The sequence below is a fragment of the Thamnophis sirtalis genome, unplaced genomic scaffold, assembly GCF_051295495.1.
Source record: "Thamnophis sirtalis isolate CommonGarterSnake01/CBP01778 unplaced genomic scaffold, rThaSir2_p1.2 scaffold_7, whole genome shotgun sequence".
NCBI classification, from domain to species: domain Eukaryota; kingdom Metazoa; phylum Chordata; class Lepidosauria; order Squamata; family Natricidae; genus Thamnophis; species Thamnophis sirtalis.
Genome location: NW_028261387.1, coordinates 46,627,153 through 46,645,407, shown reverse-complemented (window position 1 = coordinate 46,645,407; position 18,255 = coordinate 46,627,153). Strand labels below are relative to the sequence as shown.

The following is an 18,255-nucleotide window of genomic DNA, read 5'->3' as shown; positions in this document are numbered from 1 at the left end:
GCCTGCAGTACTGCACCCTAACCACTGCGCCACCTTGGCTCTTATATTATACTAAATGGTCATCATACAGTATTTGGATAAGGTATGTGGTACAGTTATAAAAGTTTCTTCAGTTAAAATAGACTATGATAGTGTAGGTGGTCACTATACTTTAATACTCTCAAATGCACTATAGTTAATTTTGAATACTGACTCAGAAAAATTACATCTAACCTGTGTTACTATAATCAAGACTTGTAATTTTCTTCAGGTTGTACTTGTATCAAATGTAAATAAATTTAAAATTGTGCTCATCACAGGTTGAGATACTGATAGTAACCTCAGTAACCATTGAGCAGAATCAGTTGGTGACTTTGTAGTTGTCAGTTTCAGCTAGGAAGTAGGAGATGCTACTCTTCAGTACTTGATGAGGAACAGCAACATAAGCATAGTTGTATTTTTGCTTTTGAGAAGTTAAATCAGCTTGGAGTTTGTCAGTAAGTCTATAGAAAATAATCAACTCTTCCAGTGAAATTATTAAATATATACTTCATTAAATTAATTGGATCAACAAGTCAATATATTTGTTTAGGTCAATATATTCAATATTGTTCAGGTCAATTTATACTTTGTAATTTTTGTTCATTTAAAAATACCTTACATTTAAGTTAAAAATAAAAGGTTAAAGAAAAGGGAAGAAAACCAATAAATGAGGTCTACAACAAAACATTTTATATTTGGACTGAATCCAAACAAACATTTTGTGGAAATCCTGTATAAATAATTGAAGATTCAGTAAAAAATAGTTACTGACAAAATCTTGGAAAATGATACGTTTTATGTAGAGGATATGAAACACCTAGACCCTCTAGGTATTGAACGGTCACCTCAGTTTTCAAATGTTATGGCCAGATGTATTCTGATCAGGAAAAGGGTAATTTCTTTGCTGCCATTTAGTGACCATCTACATTTATTCAGCCCAAATTCACAAAATCTTAGCTTTTGCATACATAAGAGCAGATATTTTCACTGGAGGTATAGGCATTCTAGTGAAATGCAAGAAGAGCTAGGCTACCTTATCTTGTGCATAAGAGAACACTTCCAATCAATCCTGTCGTCTAGAGCAGAAAATACTATATTCCAGTCGGATTATATTTATGTATATACAGAATGAATTACATTTGTTGTCAAAACACCAAATCCAATACTTACTTGACTTCTGCATATAACTTTTTTTGCACATCTAAATGCTACAGGGACAGAACTGCACCAATAGGTCAAGCATGCTTGTTTAGTAATTGCACAATCAATTGCATCAACGGTGCACAAGAGTATTGTACACAATCCATACAGAATAGTCTTTGCATTTTTAAAAACCTTCTAAAGTTTCTATAAAATGAAAGGCATAAGGAGAAAGAGTGAGCAACATCCATGGGCAAACTTAAGCCAATCAACCCATTTACCATATTTTTTGCTTTCAAATGCATTGTCAGAAACTCAGCTGAAAACTGACCGAACCAAAAAAGCCATTGCAGAAATTTGAGGTTTGGGGTGGGGGAGAGAGAACATGGTAATATCTTGCTGAATTTAGTTATGCGTACACACTCATCTTGTTAATTGGGAGTTTTCAAGATGTCTTTGAAGTTGAAGAAACTGCACAAAAAGGCATTCTGAATTAACATCAGTGAATCATGAATCTCACCCGATGTGCATTTCAGGTGATATGAGTCGGAGACCCATTGATCTCTTGCCTGTTCTGGCAATTTAATAACAGATTAAGACCTTGACAAGGTGAGTTGATAGAATAGTCTGGACATTTGAGATAAGGACATAGACCTTCACTGGTCCAGCAAAGGGATGGTCACCTTGAGGACATGTAATCAAATCATTTTCAGGTGTGAATTGTGATATTGCCATACCACTTAGCCGAGAGAACTTTGTCTTGCTCAGGATCTCCTAGTTGGTGAGAAAGAAGTGTATAGCTGGACAACTATTACTGGATCTGGCGAGACCTTTACATTGCTCAAAACAAGCAGGTTCAACTTTCTTCTGGAAAGCAACTCTTGTCTGGCAATAGATAACTGGAATTGAGATTGGTGTTCTTGGGCTTACCAAGCAGAATCCTAGGCTCTAAATTCCTTGTCTTAGCTGCACAGAATCTGATCTTCAGCTAGGTTGAGCAACCAAAAGTTCTCAGGAGCAGGCAGAGATTGCTTCCTTCACCCTTGGGTCACAAACTGACACAATCACTCCTGTACTGCAATGGCCAAAAATTCTTATTTTTGGCCATTGCAGGACAGCAGTGATTGGGTTCCAAATGCCATGTCATCCTCAGAATCAAGGTTCTTCAAGCATATTTTGAAGAAGAAAATGCATAAACTGCCAGTCTGGCTATTTCTGCACTTGAGGTTCATTGCAGAGAAACACTGAAACGCACACATGCCCCGAATCCCCATTCTAAGAAACTAGCAGTCAGTGTCATGAGGTGGATACCTGTTCAACAGCCTCTTTAAAAAGTAATTGGGATTTTCACCGAATGGGATCATGTATCTCTTCTTCATACCCAGGTAAAAATAAACAGTAATCTTACAATATTTGTCCATTAAAGCTGTGTGATGGGCTGGACTCTACTGCTGGACTCAACTCAATGTAAGTTGCCAAGTTTCTTTTCATAGATTGGCTCTACTGCAACTATAAAGCCACAGCTAAGATTTGGCAGCACATGACTCAGTGCTGGTGACCCAATAACCAGCTCAACATTGTTAATGGCTATGCACTTCTCATTTTCCATATAAATCTTCCATCTAGCACCTGCATGAAACAACTTTCACCTGGGAAGTACTGGGTCTACAGCAGCAAACAGCTCACCTCCCACTGGTAGATGGTGAAGGAGAAGTAAAAAGTAACCTCCATCTCAATGGAATCAAATGTCTGAGGTGGAATGGAAATCAGTATTTGGGCCTATTGCCCTGTCCTAGTGATTCAGAGAGAAAGGCACAATTCAAGTTGCTGAAAAAGGTATGGGGATGTGGTAGTCATAGAAAATTAGATGAAGTGTCACTTGAATGGCTGAACATTCAAAATCTATCATCTGAAGGATACCATATATTTCATATTTGATGCTTTGCCTTAACAGAAAACTTAGTATTGAAATTGAGATTTGTTTTATTTATATGCCGCCCTATTCCCAGGGCGGCGAACAACTCAAGGAGGGAAAGGGAACACAAAAGTACAATACAAGCATTTAAAATAGCCAACAGCCACACAGCCACAGTATTAATCAACAACACAGGTATCTAGTACTGCTAGAGGTGGGAAGGAGACCCCAATTATGTCTAAACAGGAAATGAAGTATCAGAGATCGAAAGATGCCCATATCCTTCCTATCTGTAGGAGTTGCAGACCAAAGACATGAATCTTCAAGGACAGGTGCTTCCATCAGATTCTGCCTTTCGCCACTCAGCATATCCATTTGGTAGTAGATTGGCTATGGCCAATTCGACACAGCCAACTCACTGTAGAACCATGGCAAACTCAGCATGGGACAACTCATCACAGGACAAGAGTTACAAAATTAAAATATTTTTAAATTTATTTTAAATGACTACATTGAATTGTTCCACAGCATGTTGGCCATGGTGAGTTGTCCCATTGTGGTTTGAAGCATCATCATCCCATGCTGGGAATTCAGACCTTCTCAGAACTTGGGCTGCTGAGAAAGTGGGGGCATATCTACGATTGCCATCTGTGCTTGTGCAGTGTATAGAATTGCTTCAGCAATGGGTTCTTCCTGAACACCACCAAAGAACTCTTGGCATTGGGTTCAGCTGAAGCCTCCTTAACAGTGTCTTTCTCTGTAGGCAAGCAAACATTGGCCCTGACTTTACCTTTGCCCTAATTTCTCTGAGCAGTGGGTACTATAGTGGGCTTGGGGTGGGTGAAGATAGATTGAAAAAGGCCCCTGACTAGTCTAAAATTGGCATGATGGTGGAGTTAAAAATTTTTTTAAAGCAAGTTTCTGTATAGAAAAAGAAAGGAATCTTCATGTATTTAGAAAGCAGTACTGTAATGCGATCATCCATCAGGTTGGAAAAATTAGTTCCTGCTCATATAAGAGCAGCCTTATTTGGATTAAATGTTTTGGGGGGTGACAAATGTTCTTTTAAATTCAAACTGGCTGATCTCAAAAATGGGAAACAGAAAATCCTTTTAACCAACACACATTCCACCACTTTGAATCAAAACTGAAATGATAAGAACAGCAGTTAAAATGGAATTGGGGCTGTGGAGGTTGCAGTCAGTTACCCAGGTAGTTATCACTAGTCACTACAAGACCAGGAACAACACCAGTCCTGCTCTGAGCCCAGCGGCCATGCAACAAATTCCCTTGGCAGTTTTTTCCCAGGCCCAGTATGGCTTCCTCTGTGCCTGGTGTTTTTTAAATGACTGCAGTTTTATTTATTTCTTTTTAAAAAACATTTGTATTGCTGCCAATCTTAAACCAAACTGGGTGGATTACAACTAAAAATAAAACCACAAATATACACAATAAAAACCGAAAATAATAAAACCAATAATTAGAAAAACTGGACACTGGACACAACCACACTTCCCTAATACAAACCACATGTTCTCTCCCACTCTGAGCTCATTCCATCCCACTTCTTGGAGGAGGTGGGGGTGGGAGCCAGCTCTTCCCTGCCTTCAGGTCAGTTAAAAAGATGGCTTGTCGGATCTCAAGGGGCAGAGTATTCTATTAGTCAAGGGCTACAATGGAAATGTCACCAAAGTCATCTGCTATCCAGTTTAAACAGCAGTATGAACCCAATCCTGTTCCACTAGTCCAGAAGGAGAATGCAAAAAAGGAATTTCAATTGCAACGATCAACACAGTATCCAGCATAGAATCTGTTTTTCAATCCATACTGGAAACAGTCTCCCTTTGGTCTGTGTCTAGAACAAAACATCTAAAATACACATGTTTCAGTTCAGGTGCAGACCAACCCAAATCAGATGTTCCCTGCCTAGAAAAGTTCAGACACAGAACATTGTGCATATTTCTTCCGTCTTCCAATTGTTTTAATTTCAGTTTCTCCAACCTGGCTGTAGCTCAGTCAGTTCCAGTGTGGTAAGGCAGAAATAAAATATTCTGAATATCTGGCAAGCCTGATAAAAAGCATCAGCTGCTGCTTAAAGTTTAGCATTTCTTCTGTAGTTTGGGAACATTGATTATGCAACTGTGACCTGCATTGCAAGGGTCAGTTGCTTTGAAACAACCTCTGGTGGGTTATGGGCACTTCTGGCTTTGTCTGGTATACCAAGGGCTGTACGCCAAGAATACGTGAATCCAAAATCCATTTCAGGAGGGTTTGGGGGGTCCTACAGTATGAAATGGACATATAAAGCCCTCTCTTAACTTAAGACTGTGCACCTTGCCTCCTTTCCTGCAAAAAAGATGAAATCTGAGGGTTAGAAAAAGAATACTGGCAGACCACAGGCCCACCTACCACTATACTTTTTGCCCCTGGCTCTGCGCAGTGTGTAATCCTGGTCTATGTTTTCCAACAGGCACATTTAATTAGTAATACAATTTAATGAGAGCATAGCAGTGTATTGACACAAATCATGATTTCCTTACAATCTCCAAACCATAAGTCCAGTGGGTGGCAGACTTTTAGTTGCTAGAAGCTGTGAAGCATAGGATTAAGCTTTTGTAATTGAATTTCAGATGAGAAAGAACCTGTTCTGGCTGCATGTGGTATTGGAGAGAGCAAAACTGACAGACTGTCAGCATCTATAGCTGGTTGGGTATCAATTGCACTGCATTTCTCTCTGTTGTGAGGTCCATGAGAGTTCTAGCAAGCACGCAAAAATGGAAACGGCAGTCTTATCCAATATACTGTGTCTGGTTAGGAAAGATACAGCAGGAGAAGTGCCAACCAAATTACATTATCTTTTTGACTCTCACAGGAATCACAATCACTAGCAGATGAGAGCTGTAGGTTTCTAAATAATGTATGTTCTCAATTGATACCTTCTACTCAAGTAAAGGAAAAAAATGCAGAGCATATTGACACTGAAATCTTAACATCTCCCGTTTTCATTGGATGCTGATAAAATTGAAGCAGATGACTAAAGTAAGCATTTACACGTTTCTTCATTTAACATCTTTTTCACAAAACCTAAAGATTATTCCATTATACAGGATTGTTCAAGCTATGTTTATTGAAAGATACTGAACTCTGTGAGTGTACAGTAGCTGATACAATTTATATTTCCCCATTCTGGTATCTATTACAACTATAGCTTTGACTTACTGAAAGTTTATTAGCAAAGATTATACACATCCATGCATATTCATTAGCAGATTCTCTTTTTGGAATAAGTGACATCATGCAAAATCCAAAAAAGAAAAACTGATGAGCAAAATAATTGAGAGGCAGGATATTAAGAAAAAGAAATATAAATCTAGTTCACTCTGTTCACTTTACTTCTTCCTGTTTTTCTATCCTTCCAATCCAAATGTGCTCCCATCAGATCCTGATACCAATGTGTAGATTATTCCCCCCCCTTTTTATAAACATCAACTCTATCCTGATTCATTTACTCATGTTGTAATGTACTCTGTACTGAGTTGCCTTATCTCTAATCCAGAAATATCAATCAGCAAATAATTCAGCCACCAGGGTTGTTCTCTGGCAAACTCAAAAGGCCAACAGTGCTAAAAGCTTGCATTTGCTACCAATCCTTTTCCAGGGAAAATGTACAGTGTACCGGTTCTCTAAAATCCTACACAGTTTGGGTCCCTGTTAGCTGAAATAATTATGTTGCTGTGGAATCTACTGCGGGCATTGAGGTCAATGGTGAGAATTTGGCTGCAATTGCTGAAACTCAACTGGTGATGAAGCAGGATGAAGCCTGCTTTATATGGTCCTGCTGGCTGGAATACACTTCCTCTTTCTTGTTTTTATTGTAACTTACTGTCAATTTACAACAGCTGGTGAAATAAATAAAGCCTTTTCTGTCATTTAACTTTCCCTGCTTCAAAATTGCCATGTCATAGCGCTGCAATACTCATTGAGAAGCTACAAGTGCCAGAATTTTTCTTTCTTTTCAGTTCTAAGAAGGTTTTTTAAAAAAAGAGATTTAAAGATATTAGAAAGGCCTAATAGAACTGGCCAAGATTCGATTCAAACATTCTCTATTGCATTTGTATGTCATTTCACAGAAAGATAGAATTTCAGGTCTGCTAGTTTTGATGGATGGTGATTCCAAGGAAAAATAAGAACTAAAACCATAAGTACACAAGAGATCTGTGCCTATTAGCTGGCAACCAGATTGGTTGGCAATCTTGAGAGTTGTACAGTAGTCCAGAAAGCTCCATGCTTTAGTCATTTGACAATTTTTTTTAGATGCCAGTACAGTATTATTTTGGGTAATTTTTATTTTTAAAAAACTGAAGCTCTCAACATCTGTCCACACTTATTATTCAAAATGGATGAGCTTAATTATTTAACATAACCAAGTAAAGATGCAATAAAACAACCAGAACCAACTATATTAAAGTGTGAATCAGGCTGATTCTACATTATTTTTTTGCTTTACAGCTATAAAATAACAATTTTAGAGGGGAAAAAATAACAGAAACTTACAATAACATGGTTGCACAAGTGTGCATGTCCTTTTATAAGTAGGGATGTGGCTGCATTCAGAGTTAACCAATAAGCATTCAAACTGATGTTAAATAGAAGTTAGTATACACCTGCCACCAATTAAAGTGACTCTGAGCAAGCCAATATAAAGTATTTTGCATAGTAAAAGTTCAGCTGTTGTAGGATTTTTCTGACATTTATTCAGTTGCTCTTACTGCAAAATTCATGGTCTGCCAAGAGCCTGAAAAGCATCAAAGGGATCTTATCGGTGGAAGGTATCAGTCAGAAAAAGGGCACAAAAATTTCCATGGAACATAGGATGATAATATTCCATGGATGGAGAAAATATAGTATGATAACAAGGATTTCAATTTTCATTGATGAAAAACAAAAAGAAAACTGGTCCGAAAGTCTGCCAAGAGGCTACAGCAACATCAAAGGACTGCAGGAATTTCTGGCAAGCACATGTGATAACAGTCTCCTGTATTCTTCATACATCTGGGCTGTGGGCTAGGGTGGCAAGACAGAAGCCTTTTCTCACAAAGAAAAACATCCAAGCTTGGCTACTTTTTGCAAAAACAAACAAACAAACAATCCTACATGTAGTCTGACGAAAGCATGTGGGGAAAAGTGTTTGGTCTGATGAAACCAAGGTTGAATTTTTTAGCCATAATTCCAAAAAGCATGTTCGGTGCAAAAATAGCACAGTGCATCATCAAAAGTACACTGTACCCTCACTGAAGATCAGTGGTGATGGCAGCATTATGCTTTGGGGCTGCTTTTCTTCAGCTGGAACGGAGGCTTTGGTCACGGTATAGGGAATTATGAACAGTTCCAAGTATTAGTCAATTCTGGGACAAAACCTTTAGGCCTCTGCTAAAATGCTGAAGATGAAAAGGAATTTTACCTTTCAACATCACAATCCAATGTATACCTCCAAATCAAGGAAAGAATGGCTTCGCCAGAAGAAGATCAAAAGTTTGGAATAGCCCAGCCAGAGATGGGATCTAAATCCAGTCGAAAATCTGGGACTGACTTGAAGAGGACCATACATAGGAGTCTCTGTTGCAATTTGGCAGATTTGGAGCAATTTGGCAAGGAAGAGTGGCCAAAGATTCCCAAGGCAAGACATGCCATTCTGAAAGTCTCCTATCAAAAAGACTGAATGCTGTCATGAAATTAAAAGATGCTCCAACAAAGTATTAGTTTAAGGATGTGCAAATTTACAGTATTTTTTGTTATCCCCTTCCCCTCCAATGTTTTTCAATTGAATTGCACAGCTTATATGTTATATTAAAGGTGGGGAAAATTCTGAAGTGTTTTATCTTGGTCTGATTTTTTTAACATCTCAAAAACCTGGCACTTTAACAGGAGTGTATAGGTTTACTATGTTCACTGTATTTCCTACCTTCCTTCTAATCCTTAAGATATCATGCACGAATCACTCGTGTGTCCAATTAACCTGAGAGAAAGTGACTGATGAAAAGCTCCATAATGAAATGGAAACTTGAACCTGGCCCCAATCTAATATTAACCACTACTCTACCTTGGCTTAAGGTTAAAACAATCTCCACCCCCACATTGTTAAACCCTGGCAATTTTAATCCTAATTTTCACAAACGTTCCAGTGCATCATTATTGACTATCATTTTTTCCCCTGCAACAGCAATACAAGCAGGGGTCAAAGTGGCTGTTGGAAGACCTCTTCCACTTCCCTATCTCAACAGCACCAGTATTGTAATGAAGTCTGGTGATCAGGAAAATTACCCTGTTTGCTAAAGGAAAATGTGTGTTGATGTTGCTGTTCACTTGGTTACAGAACTCTCTTGAACTGCAATAACTAAATTAGGAAGCCCCTTTTCTCTCTAACACCTGGGCAGACACTCAGAAATTTTCTTGCACGGCAGAGTCTATTTCCCCCCCTGTATAGACAGTTTCAAACATCCCCATATCATCTGATGGGTAAACTTGGCTGCTACTGTAGCCTAAGGCATAACATGAACCTAGAAGATAGAATAATATTGTGTATCAGGCGTATCTTTGCCAAGTTATACACATCTGTAATTATTTCCAAGTGTCAGAGATTAAGTAATGACAGCCAAGAGTAAAGAAGAGCTGTGTGTGGTTGATCCGTTAGTAACAACAGCAACTTTGGCCATGGCAGCCACAGATTCCTAATACAAGTACTATATTTCTGATATTTTTTAATAGGTAGCGGCCATGATGATCCAATAAAAACAGGGCTATTGTATGTTTATGAGGGCTAATTAAAGCAGTGGATGCATTTTGATTTCTGCATTTGATGTTGATGAAAAAGAGAAAGAAACTCCCAATTATGAGATGGAGATGGAGTTTCTGGGTAAAGTACAATAGCATTTAATTCACTTAATTTATAATTTAAGACTGTTGTAAACCATAGATAGATCCCTCCCCAATCATAGCTCTATAGAATATTGCTTTTTGAAACTTAATTTAGTTCAGAATACCCCTTCTTGAAGTCTGAAAATCAAGCAGAGCGGGAAGGAAGGATTCAAACTCATTGTACAAATGTTTTACACTGTTCTGTGGGCTGGTGCGAAATTTAGCATGATGATTAACATTCATGTGTGCATGCATGCATATGTAATCTATTCAAGGGCATGCATTTTAATTATGCTTTTCCAGCAACATCCTAGAAGCAAATAACTGATTCAACACAATAATCCACAGTACTTTATTACAAGTAAGAATTTGTAAGAATGATAATTAGATACATTACTTTTCAAGAAAAAGATTTTGTCTCCATTTTTAAATCTAGAATGCACACTGCACCAGCACCATATCTACCAGTAACACTTTTTATTATGAATTACTGGTTATTTGCAGTGTATAAATTGCCAATTATTAGGATATATTGCAGAAACATTTATACTTAGCTCATACAATTTTGGTTATATGCTAAGTTTATTTAGTATTAATGTCTGATCTGGTTGATAACACTGACAATAAATTGGAAGCCTTTAAAATACAAAGATAATATGGAAGTAAGCTTAGTTTTAATCTTTTTACTTAATTAATGCTTAATTAATTTTTACTTAATTAATCTGTTAACATGTTTGAGAGTTTTCACAGTCAAGAATATTACAGAATTGAGACATTATGAGAAAGGCCTTTTTGTATACTCTCTGGGCTTGCTTTTGATAAAGGATTAACACTTTTTTTAAAAAATAATTCTTTTACGAAAAGACTAATTTAGAAGTAATCTTGGATGTGTATATTAAGTATCCACATTGGTGTTGACATAGCCAGTAACATGTGAATTGTCTTGCTACCTTCTGTATATTGGCCCAGACATAATCTAAGGCCAAGATATAAGAAATCTGAGTACTGCATGCACCTGATTTGAACATGATGCTGACTGACTAGCAGATCAATATATGTAGCTTTTTCCTCCACTCATTTAATTAAAGCGATCTTGGTACTTAAGAACAGCCAACTTCCTCCCTCTGCCCCCACAAATCCTTTCAATATTTGGATGAGTGGAAAAAAGTGAAAGATGTTTCTGCTTTTTCAAGTGCCCTGTAATTGTTAAACCACTTAGCTTTCTGGGGGCAGGAGGCATTATGGGATGGTGGATAGTTTTCTAGTACCTTTCCCAAATAAGGAAAATTCAAGGCTATTATTTTTGGTATTTTAATTTATTGAAATATAGTTTGTCATTCTGAATTTGCCTTGTAGTTAGCATTAGGCTGAGTGCTAAAGAAAATCTTATTTGAAGACAAAAGTTGCAGAATGTTAAAAGTGCCAGCTGCATTCTGGCATAACACAAAACTGAGAACAGCTGGTTAGCACGCAAAGGGAGCCAAAACTAAGATACTTTAGAACTAGTAAGATCTATGAATTGAATTGGATTTTGAAAATCTTGGAATTAGTAGATATAATATAAATTATAATATTAATAATTCAACTGCTGCGGCCTTCAATGTTAAACCCATTTAGATAGCAACATAAAGACAATCTTAGCTGATTTTGAAATGTTAACTAGTGGCAAGCAGTACTAGTTCTTGGATGGGAGACTACCAGGAAATCTCTGGATCATTGGGACTGGGAACTTGAAAAAAATCTTCGAAGAAGTAGTGGTAAACCATTAATTTTCTGTTTTCAATAAACTATTTGGACATAATTGTATAGTCATCAGGAACTGCGCTGATTTGAACTGGACTTTACTAAGTTCAATACTTCATATTCTCAGCACTTACCCTGGATAGGCAGATTTTCCTTTATTCTCATATATTAAAACATTAAGCCAGCAATTCAGTTATAAAAGTGCTGTGCTTACCTCTTGCTAATAATTACATCCTTCTTTTTTGGGAACTGATCAATGCAATACATTTATTTCAAGTAGAAATAAACATCTTTGGGTTTAATTTACTCCCACATAAATAAAAATGGAACTACATTAAGGGTAAGACTTCTTAAAACATAATTGCTGTTCACTTAACTTCTAAGTAAATCCCATTGTTTTAATTGAATATTTTGTGGAAAAAAATGTGCACAGTCCAGCAGGCAAATGGGGCAATGGCAAGGAATATACAGATCATGCCTGCAAGAATTAGGTTCCTTGTATTCAGAGGGAAACCTAAAATTCACAGTTTAAAATATTTCAAGGCTACTACACTACACTACAGCAGTTTATATGTAGATGTATTATATAATTAAGTAGAAAAAATTAAGATTTTAATGAATGTCAGCAATTTTATGAACTATCCATGGATTTGGACTGTGTATGATAATCAGGTAAAAACCACAATCAGTTTGGTAAGAATATACCTGGGGAAAGGTCAAAGATCACAGATTATTTTTATTGTATTATTACTGTATAGCCATTGCCTTATTTTCCCTTCCAGGATAAGCAACATTTATGCTAAAGTACAAACTGTAAAAGAAGTAGTAATTAAAGGCATGAGAGAAGGAAACAAAATCATAACCAAAATGCCGTACCTTTCTATAGATTCCCATCCTTGTAAACCATTCCCACTTCCTCTATCTCTGTTCAGGGCTGCTTCTGGTTCTTTGCCTTTCTCACCTGTTTAATAGAATGGATGCTTAGTTACAATGCAACTGGAACAAGTGAATAATTTAAAAAAAAATTGTTGGAAGAAAAACTTAGATGGCCCCTGCTGTCTTTTCAATGCAGTGCCTTCAAACAATGACATTTCTTTCCATCAGCCTAAATCTTGCCAGATACAAGAAAATATCCCCGGAGCAATTATGTTAATGCTAGGGAATGAACTCCAAAATAAATCTGACTGGAAATGAATGGGGAGAAAGAATGAAATTCAGGGAATGAATCAAGCAGACCGCCTGGACCAGCAATGCCACCCTCAGCCAAGAGAATTTGTTTCAGAATATGTTTCTTCCACGTAGTGTTTGGCAAGATTGTGTTTACATACTGCTGCATTTTGGATCCCATCAAGATGCTTTCTAAATGGCGTAAACAATGTCTGAATATGGCATAGCAGGGAGGGAGGCAATTAAACGATCCAAATTAGTAGAGGGGCAGTGTTAATGAAGCATTCTGTGCTTTGTTTTTCTTTCCTGGGAAAATCCTATTAGTATAAAAACACTTAATAGAGGCACTTCAAAGCACTGGTGGGGAAACATCTCTCTCTCTCTCTCTCTCAGATGTGAGCACCATTCAGCCAAACACAGGTTTCATTTAGGCTCTGACTGAAGCATGAGCTCCATTAAGGGAGTTCACGTTTCTCTGCTTTCAAAAAAAGATGCTTGTCAGTAGAGATAACAAAATCCATCAAAGAATTATGGCACAATCCAGGGCATGTTTACTTGGGAGTAAGCCCTGCTGAGCACAATGAGGCCTGAATACAAATACATATATATATATGTATACAATTGCAACCTTAAGAGACCAATTTCCACGGACTACAACATCTCTTTATAGATGCATTTGGCACAATAGGTGTGAAACAGTAACTTTTCTAGTGGGAAGCCTTTGTCTCTCTCTCTCTCTCTCTTTGGAAAAGGACATAAGACACCCTCATGGGCATTTTAAATCAGAATACTGAAACCTACTGAAATAAAGAGAGGGCTCAGGTAATAAAATACCCATATAGCAAGTTGGGACTCAATAAATAGTTGTTGGCTTCCTGCAGATAGATGCTGCTGCTAGCAAGCCACAGAGTTGCACATTCAACTTTGGTGTGGGTTTATATTAGGCAAGAGACATAAGAGCTGAATAGTGCCCCGATCAAATCTAGAACATTGTACAAGGCAGCATTCTGCCGGCTTTCTTCTCTGGACATCTGGAAGTGCCATTTTTCTGTATTTGCATGAGAAAGATATTAGGGTGGCAATGAATAGCTTTCAGATAAGCAAATATATATAAGTCCCGGGAATTAAGTTAGTATTTGAAGGACTCAATGGGATTTGCAGTAAAGAAATGTACATGAAGCATATATCTTCATAGTTTCAGCTATTGAGTGTTTTCTTAAGGTGTTCTGTTCTGTATTATCCCCACTCCAATGCCTAGTTTTATATATAGAAGGTGACATTTCATGTTAAATAATTATTGCTTCCTCTCCTCGGCCCTGGAAAAAAGCTTACCAATGTAGGGATTTACTCAAATCTGTTGATGGGTCTTCTGCTTATGTAAGGAATCCTCAGTTAACAATTAATTGGGACTGGCAATTCAATTGCTAAGCAACACGGTTATAAAGCAAAAACTCATGGGACCATGTTGACTTAGGATAGCACTTTCAATTGCAGTTATAAAGCAAATTATCTATGGTTGTTATTTGTCGTGTCACATGTCTGTGACTTGCAACTTGCTGCCATCTTTCCCATTGACTTGGTCAGAAGCCAGCAATGAAGGTCACAAAATGATGATCATGTATTCATGGGATGCTTGACTGTCATAATTGCATGCTGATTGTCAAGTGTTTGCGTTTTGATCATGTGACTGTGGGGATGCTGCAATGGTTGCAACTTTGAGGACCGGGTGTTAGTTTCCTTGTTCAGTGCTATTGTAATTTTGAACTGTTGCTGAAGGAGTGGTTGTTAAGTGAGGACTAGCTGCATTAGATTCCATCAAAAATATTTATGATTAGCATATCAATTTTGTAGACGTATTAATGCATTTCTGAGTCACCAGTTCATTATCAACATAATGAACTGAATTGCATAATAAATAAATGTGTCTATCCATTGCATAAAATAATGGTGAATAATTGTTTCTAGTTGCTTTGACCCTAAATGCATTTTATTTTCTGCCTCTTAAATCATCTATCATAAAACACCCTCCCGCCCCATTTATTTGGAGTTGAAAGAATAATTGAAGTATTTAGTTCCACCTCTTTAGAAAACATCTGAAAGTACTGGATATGGAATAAAACATTGTTCTCAGTTACTAATTTCTAAAAGAAGAGATTGCTACCTGTTTGCAAGACCAGTTTCTCTCCCAGAGGTCTGGGGGCAAACATGCTCTTCAACTGATTCTGTTCAATCTATGCAATTATCTTTTTGTCTCCTCTAAAATCTTGTGATTCCACCAACTAAATTGTCCTTCAACCGTCCCCAAATTTTAGACAGCAGTAACATTCCAATTGCTACTTTTTCTTCAGTTCATTCTTAGACATTTCAGATGAAGATATCATTCTCTTCCCTCCCTCCCTCCCCCCTCTCTTTCCCCCTCCCTCTCTCCCTCTTCCTCTCCCCTCTCTAGGGATTAATTTATGGCTCAGAGGACTACCATGTGAGGGTACTGGCATGAAAATTTTTATTTAAATGCAAAGAACAATAAGAATAACTTTATTTCCATATGTAAGCTTTGGCACTAAAAATAAGTGGTTGCTTGAGAGTGAGAGGACTCTACTTCATTATTTGCTTTATCACATGTTTATTACCATGTGGACATAATCAGGGCAGCCCAGTCTCTTTCACACTATGCTTTCAACATTCATTTGAACTATTGAAGGATTATTTACACAAGAAAACTTACATCATCCAATCAGACTTTTGCAGCTGGTGCTTTCCAGAGGTATTAGACTGCAGCTAGCTCAATGGGATGCAGTTCGCAACAAGATGCACATAGCTACACATTAGACTCAGAATATTGCAGATAGTCCTTGAATTACAATCATTCATTCAGTGATTGTTCAACTTAAAAAAACAGTACTGAAAAAGTGACTTATAACTGTTTTTCACATTTATGACCATTGCAACATCCCCAGGGTCACATGTTCAAAATTCAGTCCCTTGGAAACTGGCATGTATATATGATGGTTGCAATGTCCCGGGGCCATGTGATCACCTTTTGACACCTTCTGATAAGCAAAGTCAATGGGCAATCCAGATCCATGTTACAAACATCTTACTAACTTAGCAACTGCAGTGATTCACTTAACAACTGTTTCAATAAAGGGTGTAACATGGAGCAAAACTCTCTTAACAAATGTCTCACTTAGCAACAGAAACTTTGGGCTCAATTGTCTTTATATTACACCCACCCACCTACCCATATGCACACACACACACACACACACACACTTTTACATTTTAGCCAAGTGTCATTACTTCAGTGTTGTCACATGAAAAGATATACTTAAATATTTATCAGTGATGGATTTCAAAAATTTTTAGAACCTCTTTGGTAGATGTGGCCTGCTTTGTGGGAGTGTCTTGCCAGCCATGTGATTGGGTGGGAGTGTCTTGCCAGCCATGTGACTGAGTGGGAATGGCTTGGCTATCATGTGACTGGGTGGGCATGGCCAACTTGTAAAATGTGGTGAAACTCACTTAACAACGCTCTTGCTTAGCAACCAAAATGTTGGCTCAGAAACTCTGGCATTTGAAGCAGGCAAGTCTTAAAGCTATCAAGTTACAAGACCCTTGCACTCTTAACCCTTTAGAGAAAAAAACCCCCAGGGATGTTCAAACTTGACAGCTTTAAGACTTGTGGACTTCAACTCCCAGAATTCCTCCTCCAGTCATGGTGGCTCAGGAACTCTGACATTGAAGCTCGCAAGTCTTAAAGCTGTCAAGTTACAAAACCCTTGCACTCCTAACCCTTTAGAAAAAAAAACCTGGGATGTTCAAACTTGACAGCTTTAAGATTTTAAGGTTTAGATAGGACTCTTAGAGGGAGGCGGGGCGATTGGTGTGGCAGCCAATCAGTGAGCGGCAGGTGGGACAAGCGTGGTGCGGATGGGCGGAGGGAGGGAGTTGGAACTGGTTCTAAACGGCATGGTAGATTTGTGGAATGTCTTCTATAGACGAAGTTAGAACTGGCAGGAACCCACCCCTGATATATATATATGTGTGTGTGTGTGTGTGTGTGTGTGTGTGTGTGTGCATGTATATATATAAAATCTTACAATCACACACAATTGATTGTGAGATTAGTGTCCATGCATCATCGGCATATGTTTGAACAGGTAGCACACTCTGATCGATAATTTTTATTTTGAACCATAGGGGGAAGTTGCTCTTGAAAACTACACTTATCTTGCAGAATACCTGCCAATCACATTTAACATGCTGTTCAATTTCCTTTATTGTATCATCTTCCACTGAAATCTGTTGGCCAATTTATATGTAGGGGTCTAATGATATGCTGTATATATAATTACGGTCTAATTATACAGTATATGCATTGAAAGAAAAAACAACATGTCCAGGCATATCACACAGAATTTTCCTTTTCAAATGAATCTTCTTTCCTCTATTGCAGAACTACCTCTGAGACATTTTATTACTGGGTAATGGATTATTCATATCATAAATAGTCACCCTGCAATAAAAAAAGGAGAGGAATGAAACTGGCATTTCCCTCAGGGTTCCAGGTTGACTGGTTTGCCAACTTGCCTCCACCCTGATTACAGAATGATTGAACAATCCAGTGAGGTCATTAATGTACAGAACCAGCCTCCTATTCAAATGACCATTTGACATCTGTTCCTAGTTGTTTGTTTAAATAGATTGAGCTTCAACATTTACTTAGAATAGTTTATCTTGTTTCTGCTGGCTATTGTGGAGACTGACAGTGGCATGCTCCCACCTTTCTAAACTAATGGGAAAATATAACCTCAGGGTCTCGTGTCAATATCCAGACTACATACATTTGACTAACCCATGTAAGAACAATCCCAAAGATCCATTAATCTGGAAGTTGGGTAGTGGCCAAAACTATGTCCACGCTGCATCCTGAATCCATGGTTTGCTTAACTGAATAAATCACAGTTGGCTGGATTCACCCAGAACACTAAGCCATAAACAAGAAAATTGATTTTCCAAAACTGGAAGAAGAAAATGGCCTCCCTGTACCCTGAAACTGTTTATTACCAGGGGACAATAGAAATAACAAAAACAACAACCATGACTAAATTCAAATACACAATAGTATACCTAACCATTCTGACTATCCAGAACCTCTGATCATATCTTCCCCCCACATCAATACTTGGTTATGCCTATCGTTTTTTTCATGACTCCATCAGATCTTCTGAATTTGTCTGTTCCTATATTTTCCTCATGCTCAATTTAAATCTTTCCTTCTGCTTTTCTACTAGAACATCATCTTGCACAAATCCAGATGAGCTGGTCCTCTGACTACTAGCTTATCAATCTAG

At 37.8% G+C, this 18,255-nt stretch overlaps 1 protein-coding gene across 1 annotated transcript in view; it reads right to left on the bottom strand.

The window, feature by feature from the left end:
- LOC148044637 (uncharacterized) overlaps positions 1-12,689 on the bottom strand; it is a 34,016-nt gene extending 21,327 nt beyond the window's left edge. The window contains exon 1 of the mRNA XM_087720806.1: positions 12,611-12,689. The gene's annotated coding sequence lies outside the window, so the exon portion shown is untranslated. The remainder of the gene's footprint in view (positions 1-12,610) is intronic.
- Between the last annotated feature and the right edge of the window lie 5,566 nt (positions 12,690-18,255).